This window comes from Mercenaria mercenaria, chromosome 7, assembly GCF_021730395.1.
Source record: "Mercenaria mercenaria strain notata chromosome 7, MADL_Memer_1, whole genome shotgun sequence".
NCBI lineage: Eukaryota > Metazoa > Mollusca > Bivalvia > Venerida > Veneridae > Mercenaria > Mercenaria mercenaria.
Genome location: NC_069367.1, coordinates 25213970 through 25224989, shown reverse-complemented (window position 1 = coordinate 25224989; position 11020 = coordinate 25213970).

The following is an 11020-nucleotide window of genomic DNA, read 5'->3' as shown; positions in this document are numbered from 1 at the left end:
CATTATTGATTTATGGACCAAAGAAGTTATTGTGGGGCTTTGAAGGACTCGCTTTTTTATGGTCTGGTTGGGAAAATGCACAGAGACTTTTTTGTTGTGTACGAGTTATGTACATACCGTTACTACATGTGCGGTCGGTCATATGTACAGCTCATTAAGCTCGACCGTGTTTGGCCTTACTGCTTGAGTTAAGGAAAGGCAAAGCAGTGTTAAAAAGACCAGGGCCATGGTCTGTGTGCTGTATAAGTAAACAGTGCATTTTTGTATTTACTTCCTGGATTTGTCTGCAATACGCTTCACAGAATTTCGTCTGTATGATCTGCGAACTTTATTAACTATTTAATATTATTGTTACGAAGTATATTTACAGCTTGGCTCCTCCGACCAAGTGCATAAAGTTGAATATTTGTTTTGAGGTCATCAAAAAACAAAACAAAAATCCTTTTTGACTGACCTTAATGCCATATTAACATGTGTTTTGTTTTTATGACAAGATATCGTTGTATTGTATCACTATACGCGGGAATAATTCTATCTAGATATTTATCTTCTGTCGATGTGATGTTATCGTTCTTAGAACACGGTCGTGGTGTAAAATTTACATATTTCAGAATACCACAGGGATATGATGATAAGTTAACACAGATGTATAACGCTCCATATGCATATGTTTGTGTGCAGAGCATTAATAACATTCTAACCCTGGTTAAAACTAATTTTTTACGCCGAAATATAAAAATTTGGTTCTCATTACTGTGATATTGGCCAAGCTGTGGTTCTCATTACTGTGATCTTGGCCAAGCTGTGGTTCTCATTACTGTGATCTTGGCCAAGCTGTGGTTCTCATTACTGTGATCTTGGCCAAGCTGTGGTTCTCATTACTGTGATATTGGCCAAGCTGTGGTTCTCATTACTGTGATCTTGGCCAAGCTGTGGTTCTCATTACTGTGATCTTGGCCAAGCTGCGGTTCTCATTACTGTGATCTTGGCCAAGCTGCGGTTCTCATTACTGTGATCTTGGCCAAGCTGCGGTTCTCATTACTGTGATCTTGGCCAAGCTGCGGTTCTCATTACTGTGATCTTGGCCAAGCTGTGACTCTCTGTAACACATTGTTCTTGTATTATTTAGCTGCAATGAAAAGATTAGATTTAGATGATTGTAGTTAAAGAAATTGTTTTCCTTTACATAAAATATACCAGCCTTTTTCTTTTATTTTCATACTAGAAACAAGATTCACAGAGTTAATTTAGGTAGGTATATTCAAAGTTGTCCAAATTCAGAAAACAAAATGTCCTAAAATACTTCTTCCCAGGGCCCAAAGACATAAAAATTTTGATTAGTAAAGGAGACAATATGTACCAAAAGGATTAAAAAGCACGAAGGTTAAAATCAGTTCAATAGGTAATTCAAAACAATAAAACATATATGTGTTACATTCTGAATAAAAGAAGTCATATGAGGCATACAAAGGAAACATCATGGATATTCAACACACAAATGATACTAACTCCACCAAATTTAACGCCAAAAAAAAACTACACTTAATCAATTATGCCAGACAAGACAGTCTGCTTTCCACTATAAAAGCAAACAAGCTGTTCTTTATACTCAGACAATTTTTGAAAAGTAGACATACTAAATGAAAATAAATTCAGTTTGTTTTCTACGGTGTTTCCCTTCTATTACTTTCTCAGCTACCTGGAACTGCTCGAATGAGCCTAAAATAGCCAGTGATGTCAAACATAGAAACAGACTCCAAATGTACCCTGAAAGTACTCCAAAATAAGCTGAAGGCCAAGATAAGATAACTTGTCATAAAGGAGATTCTGCGATATCCTTAACCAAGAATCACTGATACTCCAAAAGTCCATCACTGATCAACTCGCATCCGATTGGATGAAGGTATTTCCCCCGATTCACGAAATGTTATACTAGTGACTCAGCAAATTATTGTCTAGTATCGTTAACACGTGTTCTGTGAACTCTTATCATTATCACATTAGTGCATCTAGCTTGTCCATACATTTCTCAAATCATAACGTGATCTTTAGCAACGGTTCCGTAAATGATGGACCCGTGAGACCAAACTCTTTGAATTGGTAAACGAATTATCAAACAATTTTCTAACAAATATACTAATCAACCTCATCCTCCTTAAGTTTAGTAACGCTTTCGGCAAGATAAACCGCTGAAAACTATCATACAACACTGCATTTGTAGGTAAAGCACCTATGAACATTTTTATTGTAAAAAGATTGCTTATACTAAGGATGGCTGTACGAATGTTGTTTGTTGTTGGGTTGTTTTGTTTTGTTTAGTTTTAGTTTTTTGTGTTTTGTTTTGTTTGTTTGTTTGTTTGTTTTGTTTTGTTTGTTTGTTGTTGTTTTTTGGGGGAGAGCGGGACTGGGATATTCGCCGTTTTGAAAAATAAATATTTCTTTGTAACAAAACTTACGACGAAATTAATTACTAAATCAACAAAATATAGCTAATAAGGTACCATTTAACCAAACAGTTTCTACTTGTTGCGAAAATATTTTTACTCTCATTGTTGGGCGAAATTTGCCTTAATCTGATGTAAGATGCACAATGTGGTCAGTAATTTCAAATATCATGTTTGGTTCTGAAACTTCTGATCAATACACGAAGTAACAAGCTACAATTAAAATAATGTTTGCAATATAGCGCTTTATATTATCTAGGAGCAATTAAAACTAAAGAACTAAAAATATCAAATTCATCAGTTTTTGCAGGGTTTTTTTTTCTAAACATATCTATTAGATGCACGGTTGTCCCATTTTTTCCCCATTTAACAACCTTGTCACTTTTTATATGTCAGTTTTGTCAGTTTGTATTACGTTTATCCTGACTAACCGTTGATGCTCACCCGGCCCACAATGATCGCGAGAGATTTGAGACAGTTCGAAGAGATAGAGAATTTAGTTCGTATCGGGTTTATTATATGTCTCTAAATATCTAGATAATAACGAAATAACGTCATTAGATAATGTGGATTGTAGTTCAAACTTTATATAGTACGGTACGCTACTTTCTTTCTTTCTTCCTTTTTTGACTTCGATCAATATTGATCATCACGTCATGCGGGCGGCAATTTATACAGTCAAGAAAGTTGATGAAAACAACTACCCATATATAATACAGTTAATTCAATAAGTAATTTTGAAGCCAAAATCGCACCGACAGCCAAATCACATGTTTTAAAAAGGGTAGCCGACACAACCTGCAAAAACTACGGTACGAGAAACAGAGAATCGACGCTACTAATTAATCGCAACTGCTTTAACCTGTTTTCATTTTCTGTTATTTTTAACATTTAACAACCTTGTCACTTTTTATACGTCAGTTTTGTCAGTTTGTATTACGTTTATCCTGACTAATCCATTTCGTGTGAATGAGATGACCCTCTGTCATTGACATGGATGGAAAATTCGTTTGATAAAACTTTTTTTCAATACACATAAAATGTAGCAAATTTTGTCAAAATGTAAAATAAAATACTGTAAATGCAGTGAAAAAATATCAGTTTTGAAAAAACAGTCACTTCCTGGGTTTGTTTACATGACTGACCAATCAGAACGCACAGACGTTACCTTATTCCCAGGTATACACTTACCTCATTCCCAGTACTTTTTTGAATTGGTGGTCTCTGACCTATACTTCACCGCGCATTTCATGAAAATTTAATGACGTTGAGGGACAATATATTCATTTACTTAGTTTTACGCGTTTTATGCTAGAATAGCGTTAGCGCATGTTTTTTTCGTGTTATAACGTCTACAGAATCCCTCGGGATACGTTGGTACTCCCTACATTATCACTAATTGCGATAACGTTCCGGTCCAGGGCTTTTATCAAGTCACAGGCACAATTGCAGATTACATATTGTGCAATTATTCTGGCTAACAAATACTTAAGATAAGTAACGTTATATGGAATCGCGAAAGTGACGTTTACGTAAACAATACAATCGACGTACACCCGCCAAAATTGGGGTACTTTCTACTTAAAAAAAAACCTGCGCCACTTATAGAAAGTTATAAGAAAACTCCTATTTAGAAATTAAGTAAAAATAATAAAGGGGTCAATGATGTATCTGAATTACTTATTGAAAAGAAATGTATCTATTTATTTAAGTCTTGGATCTTCATTATATTTAATTATTATAATAAGAAAATGAAAATAAACAGGAAAAAAATTAAGATAAAGGAGACTTGTGTTTTTGTATTGATTAACCGGTATAAAATCTAGTACTCTAGCCGTACAAAGGAAAGGTCGCAAGATTTGCTCTATACATACGAGAGTTGAAATAGTGCAGCATTAAAATGCGTATTATTCTTTGGTATAACAAAAATAAATAATATCATCGATATTTAACAACAACAGAATGTTAGTATGGTATGTTATTAACAACTAAAATATTTAACCTTATAGTTATTACCATATCATCAGCATTTAATGAACACAATATATTTGAAATCTGAGTTGGAAAATGCACATATTATCCATAGGGCTTTTATTTTGTTTAAATACCACAATACTCTCTCGGTAATCAACACCAACCTTATTACACAAACATTCATCAACAGTGTCTTATATTTTTCGGCATGCCGTATTAAGCACGATTTTATTACCTCGTATGACCTTATGCCGCCTGAATAATGTACCAATCGGATTGCTTGGTAAAATATTCTCGGTATTTCCAGCCATAATGAGAGATTTTGTAAGAGTGGCGATGATTGGAGGAAAGGCTGAAAATGCTTCACTCATGTGTGACACTGAGTTCAATGACAACGCGTTTGTCATCTATAACCTCTATAAGTACAGCACCATCGGGTTGTATGCGTACCACTTGAACAGGTGTGCGTAACCAAATATTCATCTGCTCATCCGGACATATTTCTGTTTTGTTAAGTTTTCTTGTTAAGTTATTTCTGTTTTGTTAAGTGTCCTCTCCTTAAGTTTTGTTTTTACAAAAAGGTTATTTGTTTTATATAGTCATTAACTCTTACCCTGCATTACAGCAACAATTTCTAACCAGTGCAAATCATTACTAACCTGCAACAACATGTCCGATACTGTTAAATTTTAGACTCTAAATTTTAAATTAATCTTTCCGGTGAAAACAGTACTGTACATATTCTGAATGATAGACAAATTTGATAATAAGCTGAAGTAGAGTAAGGGTTCATGTTGCTTCCAACAATTCCAGAAATAAAATATAGAACGTATTTCAATATTGTTTGCTTACTGTTACCATCTTTTAAGCACCAAAGGCGCAAAGTGAGCTTTTGTGATTGTTTGGTGTCCGTCGTGTGTCCCTCCACAATTTCTAAACACAGTCTTCTTCAGAACTACTGTCCTCATTTATACAAAACTTCACAGAGGCCCCTTTCAACATTGCCAAAAGATTTAAACTACAGGTTTCTGCCCATATATAACTAGTGCTTCAGTTACATCACGCCGACCATCTTTTTTAAAAGATATTTCTTGTTAGTTTTATACTTTGATTATTTTTCAAGTTAAGTATTTATGTGTTTAATGTTTGATATGCATAATCATGTTTCTGACGAAATAAAAGTATTTCCGACAAAACAATTAAGAGCAACGTGCATATCTCTTTAAGAAGACGGCCTTCATCTTTGTTTCATGAAATTCCATCAAGTAATTAGAAAGTAATCTTTAAAAATGTTACCTGAGCTGAAGGGTTTTTCATATAAATTCTGCTCACAAACATAGCATTTGGTCACGTGGTATCGCCAACTGTAGTGAAACCTTTTACAAATGTCACCTAACAATATAAGTAAAACTTTTTTTCTCTGACACTGTGCCAGTTTCATTTGAAATGTTCAAGAAATCTAAATGCATGAAAAAATACAAGGTTTTAGCTTGATATCAACAGTTTCTAAGGTTTAATGGCATTTTCAGTACCAGAAGACAAAGCGTCAGATTTTGTCAAAAATAGCTGTCGCGACATAATTTTGAAGCAGTTACCCTAAATGCAGCCTTGTTTTGCCCTGTTTTGACATTTTCTACTCTGATCTGCATACAAATTAAACATTTAAACTGTTAAATATGTTCACTTTTACCTCTGATGGCCATAAATTAGCAATCATCAGACTATAAATCTGCAGTTTTTTAAAAAAATACACTCAAAACAGTGAAAATGTGATGTTTTTGGGTTTTATCCTCATTTTCAACAAAATTGCAATAAATTTGTCATTTTGTATCAAATTCTAATCAAAGCAGCCCATTTTCACCATCATCTGGGCTGATTCCAACGTCACAAACGTCATCTTATAGGTTATAACACACTAAATAGTTGTTGTTCTTTATTTTATATGAAACTGACATATTTCCACTGGCCGCAGCACACACCAGGACCCATTTTAAATGTCTATAACTTACATTTTCTTGATGAATATTGTTAGTGCTAAATAAAAATCAAAAGAAAAGTGGGGGGTCATGTTTGATGCAAGAAAAATAATTTCAAACACACAAACTGCAAAATCAGCTAAAAAATGGGACCACAAATTATACTGGTGGTGTATGATCTAAGTTTCCATAAAAGATTTTGTCATGTTGTTATTCCACTATGAAAATGCTACCTTCATGTCAATCATAGATCTATCATCTGAGATTAGCAAAAAAAATGCAAAGAAAATAAGGAAAATGGCTTTACAGAGCAAAAAACTGAGGACTATTTGTATCCGCCATTATACGACTACCATTTATTTCGCGCCATTTTTCTATTAAGTGTCTGTATGCCATAAGGCAAAAAACTGGCATTTGAACCTAGGTGACTTGCATTTTAAAGTATCCTTGCCCTTTTATCTCAATGTAAGTTCTTTAGCAATACATTATTTGTATTAGAACAATGGTCTTTCTTGAGAGGTGTCTGATTGCACAACATTGACCGTTTGTCCTTCCAAAATACCAACTGATCAGTATATGACTGTATAAAGTGTAAGTCAATATTCATTGCTACGTATTCAGAAGCTGTTTTCCTATGGGGAGGTGAAGAAAACAACAACAACAACAGCAATACCCTCTAAGTAAATACACCAACGTAATCGTCAACATGTAACACTTAGATTCCTTTCAAACTGACTTTCACGCCCCTAGGTGGGATAAAATGATGTTTGTTGTGTTTCATTCATTATATATTTTAGTCCTTCCTCATCATTTAACTTGAAAGTATCATATAGAGTCCACATTCCTGATTAGACATTTATCAGAATAATGGTCTTGATAACATCTGAGCTAAGTTTGAAACTCAGTCATTTCGGATGAACAACTATGTAAGTCTGAATACAATACATTTCATTTCATATACCAAAACCTAGAAGTCGATTTCGCATATGGGTCATGATCAGTCAATAATTAGGTCACTAAATACAACAATAAAAATCCTGCTCACTCTATAAAGACAATATTTTTTCTCCAACATTCATGAAACCCCATCAGAATGTTTGTTTGCTTATGGTCTACAACAAAGACACAATTATCGTTATATCATCTCCTGTTCTATCAGTACTACAAACACTGCTTTGTTTGGCGCGGAGTTTCCTTTTGCCGCATCTTGCAGCAACTTTCGTACTTGTCGGTAATATTATCCCCACTTATCCGGTTACCATTAACTACACCTTTTTCTACCGAGATTGCCCACATCACAAAACGGCTAAAGTCATAAAGTGTCCTACTTTCCGCTGAAAACATATAATTAAAGATGCCCCCGATCGGATAATTTCTTCAAAATCTGAAACATTCTGAAAAGGGTTTTTATGTTTCGTTTGACCTAAGTAGACAATTTTTTCCAAATATTTTGCCAAATTGCATAGGATCAGTTTTCAACGTTGAAATATGACCTGACTATAGTTGATCACTTTTCAACGAGGGTCAAATTTTTACTCGTGGTGGGTCATTAAATAACGGGAAGGGTCAATTTTCAACGTTGAAAATTGATCAGTAATCCATTGAAAAATGAGCCATGGAGTCAATTTTCAACGGAGTCAAAATTTAATGTTACACCGGCCCACAATGTTCGCGAGAGATTTGGGACATTTCGAACAGATAGAGATTTAGTTTATATATGTCTCTAAACAGTCTCTAAACTAAATGTCTAGATAATATCGAAATAACTTCATTAGATATTTGTTCCTTCTCAAGGGAAGGAACACTTATGGTGAACATGTCACACTTGACTCAGCAGGTACTGGATACAAGGGTATATGGCGCCGCCATTCTTGGACTCATGCATATGGTATTCATTACAAAAAGCCTCTTTGCCAGTGTGTATTTACGCATCTTAAAAACAATATTTAGACTAAAGTTTTAAAGTTTAGTGAAATACAACTACGTAATAAAATCATATAACTCCTAAATCTAACTTGTCATAATGAAGAATCGAGATTATTTAAATGAAATAAGCATGGTCTAGAAATGGACTCCCGCCCAAAAATATCGTCTGCTATTATTCTGCTTTGTTTCATTTTCTTCTAGCTTAACTTCTACGGTCCCGGACGGCCATATTTCGTTCTGGAGCAGGAAGTATCAATCATGCGATGCAATTAAGGGCGTTTTGGCAGTACTTTTCTGTCCATGTATTGCTATGTGAAACCATGGAGGTAATGCCATAGTGTGATAATATTTTTATACAAGAATCTTTTATTAAATATATCTGTGATTTATCTTCTTCCTTTTAAGTGACATCCTCGATAGGCATATGTCATAGTTTTAGATTGTTTAGATATTTTATTGGTATATTGTGCTAAATGCTATTTAACTCTTTAACACTAAAATCCATATTATCATTGCAGCTTTTATACAATTGTTTTAATATATACCATATGTTAATCTGTAGTCGGTTCAAAAGCTCACATGAGCTTATGTTGTACTTGTTCGATGTCTTGCCGACTTTAAATAAATCTTATCTTATCTTATCTTATCTTAACTGTTGTTCAAACTTTATACAGTACGGTACGCTAAGGTACGAGAAATAGAGTATCTACGGTCACGCGATATTTTGCGAGAGTTGTCACTAAGGTAAGCAAACAGGTGCGCGTTCTGTTGTTGCAGGTAAACTTTTTAGTTTTTACTAAAGTTTGATATTCATTATTCACATCAATACAATTGCTACATACTGAATCGGATTGTTGATGGTATGTTTTCAGTAAAAACAGTCTTAAGTGACCTTGTATTGTATAAATACAAGTCGGCTGTTGATCGTTTGCTAATATCATTGTTTCGTTCCAAATTATTTCGTACTCAGTCATGTCGGCATGAAGCAGGCCGCATTAAACTCTTGTTTTAGAGGTATATATTGTTTGAAATGTATGTATATTTTATTTACATCTTCTTTATAATTTTAATGAAGAAAGAAATGAAGGGACATTATTTTTCTAATGTTTTAAGGCTGAGGCTATCCGCACGACGGTCGTGCCGATAATTTTCCTTATCCGCACGACCGTCGTGTCGATTATTTTCGTAATTCGCACGACGGTCGTGCTGATTATTTTCGTTATTCGCACGACGATCAGCTGACTTGACTGGAAAGTCGATTATTTTTGTTACTGGTACAACTAAAAACACTGTATACATGTGTGAAATTTAGTTAATCTTTTCTGAAGTTTTCCCTTTTTCCTTGGAGATTTTTTTTTTCAACTTTTTAACAAAAGTTGCAATACTGCACTTTTTGTGCTTTAAACATGGTCAGTTATGTTAGAAATCAACTTACTGACGCTCGAAAGACATAACCCCCTTATTTGTATTAATTTTTTGTCACATAAATAATTTCTGAAAAGTCTCACTTAAAAAAAAATCCGACCTAGATTATATATTTTTTTTTTTGAGCATGTTACCGGAAATAATTTTTCAAAAGCCTTATCAAATCTCCATAAAGTTCAATTTTGGCATGCACCTACTCGCATTATGTTGAATCACTTACAAATTGCTGGGGGTAAGGTATAATTGGTTGTAATTGTTCTTAAAACAGGGTCGCTCAAAAGCTCTACAGAGCTTATGTTAACTGTTTCACAAAGCGATGGTAAATAAAATTTACATTTACCTTTGCCTTACACACGATTTATTGAATTAAAAACATAATATGAAAAATAAAATAACGGCATGAAGTTATACTAACTAACTAACTATTCTTTTGATTTAATTGCAATGGATGAATTATTCAATGAATTTTACTAATAATGGTTGTTTTAATATCAAACAATGAACATGATGCTGTTACAGCTAGTATATTTAACTAAGATATACTACGCCAAAAATAGAAATGCCACCGAAACACCCGTCGTGCGGATAAGAATACTAATCGGCACGACCGTCGTGCGGATAAGAAAAATAATCGGCACGACCGTCGTGCAGATAAGAAAAATAATCGGCACGACGGTCGTGCCGATAGACACTTCCATGTTTTAATTTGACGGTGGGCTAGTCAATTCATATTTAGGCCGAAACTGCATGCTGAAGTCATTTTTTTTACATATTTCATTTTGTGCACTCATAAAATATTGCACTGGTATGAAAAGACTCATTTTTTTTCATTTTCTACAGGTGTTTTGCCTTGCTAGATAGACTAGCCTTACCCATTTGGCTTATCAGGATGACTTCATTTATGATCTGCTATTTTAAAGTTGTCCTCCCTCTAAGCCTTATCCATATCTGCATTTTACTGTTAGGAAAACATATACATTAAAAAATAAAAGAAGTCATTAAATACTGGTCAGACTTGCTCCAATAAATTAAACATTAATATTCATGTAGAAACTTCAAATGGGTTAAAGATACCTCATCATTTTAAATAAGAGACTTAAATCTTCCGGAATATGATGTGAACATGTGCGAGGAGATATCTGCCCCAACACCAGTTTCAGTACACAGTGACTGTCGTCTCTGTCAATGAAACTTAATTGCAGAAACAAAACAAAATATACATTTAAAAAATGTCAACTAAGCACTTTTATGCTTTAATGTCAACATTAATTCATT